We start from the raw sequence: 7,804 nt of genomic DNA on the forward strand, positions 1-7,804 counted from the left end.
TGTTATGGGTTAAACTCCTTTTACGACCAGTCTATATTGCTCTGGTCTCTTCCTTTCTCTGTTGCATTGATCAAGGCTTGAGGTCACTCGAGATCACTCTGAAGCCCACTCTTTTCCACCGACAGACCAGTGTGCTAAGTGCTTTTCCTGTTCCCAGACAGTTCTAGAAAGTCCCACACAATGTAATTGAAAATCTCTAAGTCACTCTCAGACATCAGCCACTGCTTTCTTTTCCCTCTCAGCTGCCCATGGTCTGGTCAAAGCTGCATGCGGAGGTGTCTCTGAGAGGAGAGGATTTGGCTATGAATCCGACCCATGAGACTCTCACAGTAGCTTCAAAACTCATTTATCTCTATGCTGTAGCAGTCGAAGAAGATGATCCCATCCATGAAGTTTCCGATTCTGTTTTCAGTGGTGATTTAGATGGAGTGACCAGCATAGCTGTTAGTTATCTGTGCTGGGAAACGTGGGATATATTTTGAGCAGATATTGGAGACGTAAGCCCCACTGCTAATGGTTAAATCATATGGAACACATTATGGATGACAAAAAGCTGCACAATACCCAAAAAGCACTCTTTCAATCTATTCTGTGTAAGATGATGGAGTGAATGAATGGAGGAATGCACTAACTGTAAGTCGCTCTGGATAATGTAAATGTAATGGAGTACATCTTGATGACATTGAGATTTCAGGTTGTTTCCATTGACAACAGAGCAGATCACCTGGGAATCTCTTGTGTAAAACAAAGGTATGCTTATAATCAAACGTGATGGCATAAGTCTAGCAGGTATGGCTCCGGTAGAGATATAGAATAGACAGATTCGGCATGTTTTCAGTTAAAGTTGTCCATCCACCATACAGAAGGGATGCCCAGCCAAAGATGCAAGCAAGAACAAGGGGATAGATGGATGACTGGAAGGTGTGTCAGGCACACCCTGTCTGTGAGTAGTGTAGCTGTGATGTCTATCTGTGTTTCTAACACCCTGACTACACCGGCCATGTTGCGTGTGCGAGTGTTGCAAAATAAATGTACACATACAGGGCATTAAGAAAGTATTCACACCCCTTGACTTTTTTCCACATTTTGTTGTGTTAGAGCCTGATTTTAAAATGGATTAAATTGAAATGTTGTTTCACTGGCCTACATACAATACCTCATAAGGTCAAAGTAGAATTATGTTTTTAGAAATGTTTACAAATTAATAAAAAATGAAAAGCTGAAATGTCTTGAGTCAATACGTATGTTGTCCACTTTGTTATGGCAAGTTAAATAAATAAATTCAGGAGTAAAAATGTGCTTAACAAGTCCCATAATAAGTTGCATGGACTCACTGTGTGCAATAATAATGTTTAACATGATTTTGTAATGACTACCTCATCTCTGTACCCCATACATACAATTATCTGTAAGGTCCCTCAGTCGAGTAGTGAATTTCAAAAACAGATTCAACCACAAAGACCAATGCCTCGCAAAGAAGGGCACCTATTGGTAGATGGGTAAAAAAAATCAGACTGAATATCCCTTTGAGCATGGTGAAGTTATTAATTACACTTTGGATGGTGTATCAATACACCCAGTCACTACAAAGATACAGGTGTCCTTCCTAACTCAGTTGCCAGAGAGAAAGGAAACCGCTCAAGGATTTCACCATATTTGTATTTGTGTTTAGTGAGTCCACCAGATCAGAGGCAGTAGGAGTACAGATACCCCAAAAACTACAAGTATTTTTACTTAAGTACTTTACACCACTGCCCGTGTAGCAGGTGTAGCCATGGTGTAAGTGCCATAGCAGCACTGGTTCTCTTTTGTGTCAGACAGACTGGCAAGGTGTTGGAAGAACACTCTCTTATCTACATCTTGGAATTTCTTCAACAGTTTCCTCTGAGAAGCACTAAACCCTCCTACCCACCACCCACGCCTGTATTCCTGCTTCAAAGTGATGCTTCAAAGAGAAATACAACAGCTGTCATGGACAAATAAAATATTCCCTTCCATTATAAATCATGCTTCATTTCATTTTTGGTGTTTTATTTCTCACTGTATTTGGTTCCTGCGGGTTGAATTGATCTCATCATGGGTGTAGCCTAATCTCTGTGGAGAATCATAGTTGTCCAGATAATTGGAAGGTTTTGCTCGCACACTCAAAGAGCTAGTGTGTATCATTTCGGGGTCATTCTTGAATTGTTGTGGCATTTAGGCATGGTATTTTTGATTTTTGATTGATTTTTTCTTCCCATTCTAAATAACCTAATATGGCATTATGATAACATTGTGCCACCAGTAGTAGTAACGCCAATGATGGTAACACCAATGAGAAATGTTTTCAGATTCAGTGTTTAATATTTGGATAGTCCATTTTAGGTAATTTAGGATTTTCTTAACTCATGTAGGTCTAAGCCCTTAGATGGCAATATCTACTAAGCTAACATATGGAATTGTTTTAAGATGGTAATAAAATGAATAATTTAGCCATTTGATTTTGAATGTTAGGACCCCTGTAGGTATAGAAAAATATATATACAAAATGTATTTGAAGAAACATTGAATTTGGTTTTACTGCTATTGCCCATAGAAATGCATTGAATAACACATTTGTACATGGCAAAACAGACTGTCAAAAAATTAATCATAAGGAATAAGATTTTGAAGTGTCCTATATTTGAGAGATATAAGAAAACTCAAAATAGTATAATGTTTTTAGATCCATGTTTGGTCACATTATCCTAACCCTAAACTTAACCCTTATCCCTAAGAAATTTGGATTTTGGGGTGTAGTTACACTTTAATGCAAGTGCACACCAGCAATAGACTGTTGTTTGGTTTTACCATGTGTTCTGCTTTCACAATGTATTTGGACTTTTTGATTTTTTACACTAACATGAAGACCGAACTAATGCAAGCAGTGAAATGTGATACCAATGTTTTGGTCAAGATTCATACCTGAGAGATGTCTGAAGTGAAAATTCAGTACACTGAGTTGTGATAGCTGTAGTACGTCTGCAGCACACCTGAATGGAGGCGACTTTGTGGTCAAGAAATGAACACTGGATCCAGAAGGTAATCTTTTCTGTGGTAGCAGCTGGTATCAGCTGTAGGTACCCTCTCTCGTGAAACAACGTCAAGATGGGCTTTGATTGCGTGACCTGCACAGCAGATCCTTGTTGAATCGACAGAGACAATGATTGGGTCAGTGCCTTTAAACAATGACAATGGAAGGTGTCTACAGTTGAAGTCGGAAGTTTACATACACTTACGTTGGAGTCATTAAAACTCGTTTTTCAACCACTCCACAAATACCTTGTTAACAAACTAAAGTTTTGGCAGGTCGGTTAGGACATCTACTTTGTGCATGACACAAGTAATTTTTCCAACAATTGTTTACAGACGGATTATTTAACTTATAATTCACTGTATCACAATTCCAGTGGGTCAGAAGTTTACATACACTAAGTTGACTGTGCCTTTAAACAGCTTGGAAAATTCCAGAAAATGATGTCATGACTTTAGAAGCTTCTGAGAGGCTAATTGACATCATTTGAGTCAATTGGAGGTGTACCTGTGGATGTATTTCAAGGCCTACCTTCAAACTCAGTGCCTCTTTGCTTGACATCATGGGAAAATCAAAAGAAATTAGCCAAGACCTCAGAAAATAAATTCTAGACCTCCACAAGCCTGGTTCATCCTTGGGAGCAATTTCCAAATGCCTAAAGGTACCACGTTCATCTGTGCAAACAATCGTATGCAAGTATAAACACCATGGGACCACGCAGCCGTCATACCGCTCAGGAAGGAGACGCGTTCTGTCTCCTAGAGATGAACGTACTTTGGTGCAAAAAGTGCAAATCAATCCCAGAACAACAGCAAAGGACCTTGTGAAGATGCTGGAGGAAACAGGTACAAAAGCATCTATATCTACAGTAGAACAAGTTCTATATCGACATTAACCTGAAAGGCCGCTCAGCAAGGAAGAAGCCACTGCTCCAAAACCGCCATAAAAAAGCCAGACAACGGTTTGCAACTGCACATGGGGACAAAGATCGTACTTTTTGGAGAAATGTCCATGTTTTGGAAAATATAACTGTTTGTCCATAATGACCATCGTTATGTTTGGAGGAAAAAGGGGGTTGCTTGCAAGCCGAATAACACCATCCCAACCGTGAAGCATGGGGGTGGCAGCATCATGCTGTGGGGGTGCTTTTCTGCAGGAGGGACTGGTGCACTTCACAAAATAGATGGCATCATGAGGAAGGAAAATTATGTGGATATATTGAAGCAACATCTCAAGACATCAGTCAGGAAGTTAAAGCTTGGTCGCAAATGGGTCTTCCAAATGGACAATGACCCCAAGCATACATACAAAGTTGTGGCAAAATGGCTTAAGAACAACAAAGTCAAGGTATTGGAGTGGATTTCAGAAAGCCCTGACCTCAATCCTATAGAAAATTTGTGGGCAGAACTGAAAAAGCGTGTGTGAGCAAGGAGGCCTACAAACCTGACTCAGTTACACCAGCTCTGTCAGGAGGAATGGGCCAAAATTCACTCAACTTATTGTGGGAAGCTTGTAGAAGGCTACCCGAAACGTTTGACCCAAGATAAACAATTTAAATGCAATGCTACTAAATACTAATTGAGTGTGTGTAATCTTCTGACCCACTGGGAATGTGATTAAATAAATAAAAGCTTAAATAAATCATTCTCTCTACTATTATTCTGACATTTCACATTCTTAAAATAAAGTGGTGATCCTAACTAAGGTGTATGTAAACTTCCGACTTCAACTGTATATATGATGCTTCCTTGACTAGGCTACTGACGTCATACAAAATGCTAAAGGGTTTTTGCATGTATGACCAAATTACACGTTTTTGCTCATCCATTTAACACACCCATGTACTTTAACTGAAAAATACTTTGTATTCATACATTGTAAATGTCAAAGGTGAAAACTCTCATGGTGTTGTCAAATAGCAATAATTGACCATTACTGCTAGCCCGAAGTGGTGGCGGGATCCACTATAGTGATCTACTCTATGGTGGCGGCATATGGTGGAGGTATAAATGCACCATGTAAAGTGTTGGTACCATGTTTCATAAATAAAATAGGATAGGCCAAATACAGAAATATTAATCACTACAATGGCTAACGGAGATACAACGTAGATTTATCAGTGGCCAATGACCTTAAGGCTTCTTGGGCGGGCACTACCCAGCTAGCGCATAACTTTCTGAGAACCATATGTTTCTTAGAGCTTGGTGAGAGTGTGGTTGTCCTGTGGTTATTTTGCATACAACCTTCCCAGAATGTTCTGGCAATGGTGCAGGATACCCAGCTAGCACATAACGTTCTGAGAATCATATGCATCTTAGGTGGGAATTTCTAACGTTTCCTACAGGTTTCCTTATGGTTTTATTTAGTTCAAAGAATGTTCTAAGAATGTTATTTAAAAACATATACATTCCGTTTTCAGCGTCAACAAAATTCTCTTAACAGTTTTGTATGAATAAAAAAAAAAAAAAGAAGCTTGCTAACTTCAGCCTGGTGGCACAGTGGACTAATTCCATGGATAGAGAACAGAAGATCATAGGTTCAAATCTCACAGATGCCATGCCACAATAAAAATTAAAATGTGTTTGCATGATTAATGCCTAAGAAAATTAATTTATATCTGTGCTTGGTGCTCAAAACAGTTAACCTAAGCTAGCAGTGTTATTAAAAGTCTTATGAAACATGCTCTGAAAATGTTATTTAATTACCTTCAAATAACCTATAATTAATGTTATCAGAACATTAATTAAACCTCCCAGGAAAATTTTAGGGGACCATAGTAAAATGTTCTCAGAACCTCAAAGCAACCTAAAAATGAACGTTCCCAGAACAGGTGAAATTTTCACTTCCGTTCTCAAAATGTTTAAAAAACGTTCAGTTTTATCATTCAGGAAACGTATGGCTTTGTTCCCTGAACCAATGGGAAACCAAAAAAGTACATTCCCACAACTTCCAAGGAACCAAATGTGCTACCTGGGACTAATGCATCTCTATGGCAGCACCCAAGGCTAGAGCTGCCTGGACCTCCCAGTACGTTCCACCGTCGCGCGCTGTCTTACCCAGCCAAACCTCTTGAGCACGCACAGACAATGTCGCGCAACCAGAGAAAATCGAGGGCTGTCCATTTGCTAGCCCCTACTCAACAGAGCACTGAGGCTGAAATATCTGCATTCAGGAACTGCCTTATTCAAAGAATACTGTTGGATTGTTGTTTTGGTAAATTTTCGTTGAGTTTCTAGCTCAGTGTCTTCTATGGAGGAGGGGCAGCCAGAGAAAGCACAATGCCTAGGCACCGTTGATCTTCTCTGGTTGCACGTGATTGTCTCAGAGTGATGTCACTCACAACACCGCAGCACTTACTGGGAGAGCCCACTGAGAGCCAGGCAGCTTTGGCCCCCTAGGGTGCTGCCAAAGAGTTACATTGGCAGTGCCCATCCAAGAAGGCTCAAGGTCATTGGCCACAGATAAATCAATGTATTTTCTCTGGTAACTTTGATTGGACTGGTTTGTGTCAACTTCATTGTTTACCATGTCTTCTAGCTAGCTAGCTGAAAAGTTATCATGAATCATGTCGACTATCTCCTAGCAAATCATTTTCAAACGTATTGTTATGAAGGAAATGCAGATATAAAACGTCTAGACGCTCATCAGCCACTCAACATTGAAATAAGGCCGTCCATTAAAATATAGCAAGCTGGAAAAGAAGATTCAACTGTGTTTGGTGGTGGTTGGAAGCAGTGTCTAACATCTGTTTTAAGGTAGCTATACGACGTGTCTTGTTGTTAATGTTTGATGTCAGACTGTAATACCCCACGGAACTGTAACTATGCAATAGATGAAGCGAGGGAGTAATTTTGAACTTTGCTGCTTTATTTGGGAGCTTCTTTATAATAGGCAGGCAGAAGAACAATGTTTTTCTGTGTCCCAATACTCTAACAATCTAGGAATATTGTAGACCCATGCCGAATTTGACTATGGAAGTAGCCTATAAACTGATCATAACCGGAATTTTATAATGTTTGTGTGTAGTGGTTTCAATGCGTATTAGCTTCTTTTTTTAAAATTATGTTTGCCGCACCAATATTTTCATGTTAAAATCGCCACTGCTCCCAAGCCATGTTCGCATCGCTCAACAGTCCCCCGCCCACTTCGGCTTCTCAATGCTTTTCTTCCATTGAAAATGAATGGCCTCCGTTGTTTCATCACCCATCATTGTCCCCAGTGAACATGGGTGGTAACACCTACATCTCATAATAACCTCCCTGTTTACCATGTTCGATACTGAACATTTACCGAGCAAAACATGTGAAATCATTAGTTGTCAACTCAAGGAAGGACTCAAGAACTACATGTATAGCTACCTCCCGAGTGACGCAGTGGTCTAAGGCACTAGAGCTAGCTGTGCCACTAGAGATCCTGGCTCTGTCGTAGCCGGCCGCACCGGGAGACCCATGGGGCGGCGCACAATTGGCCCAGGGTAGGGGAGGGAATGGCCGGCAGGGATGTAGCTCAGTTGGTAGAGCATGGCATTTGCAACGGCAGGATTGTGGGTTCGATTCCCACCGGGGGCCAGTATGAAAAAAAATAATGTATGCACTCACTAACTGTAACTGCTAAATGACTAAAATGTAACTGAAGCACTGTATTTCATTCAGTAGCAAGTAAAACAACACTGTTTGGAGTTGATATGGCTACGACATTAGCTAGCTAGCGAAGAAAAGCATCTGCTGCTCCATTTTGCCAGATGTTGTGCTA

This window comes from Coregonus clupeaformis, chromosome 12 (genome assembly GCF_020615455.1).
Source record: "Coregonus clupeaformis isolate EN_2021a chromosome 12, ASM2061545v1, whole genome shotgun sequence".
Classification (NCBI taxonomy): Eukaryota; Metazoa; Chordata; class Actinopteri; order Salmoniformes; family Salmonidae; genus Coregonus; species Coregonus clupeaformis.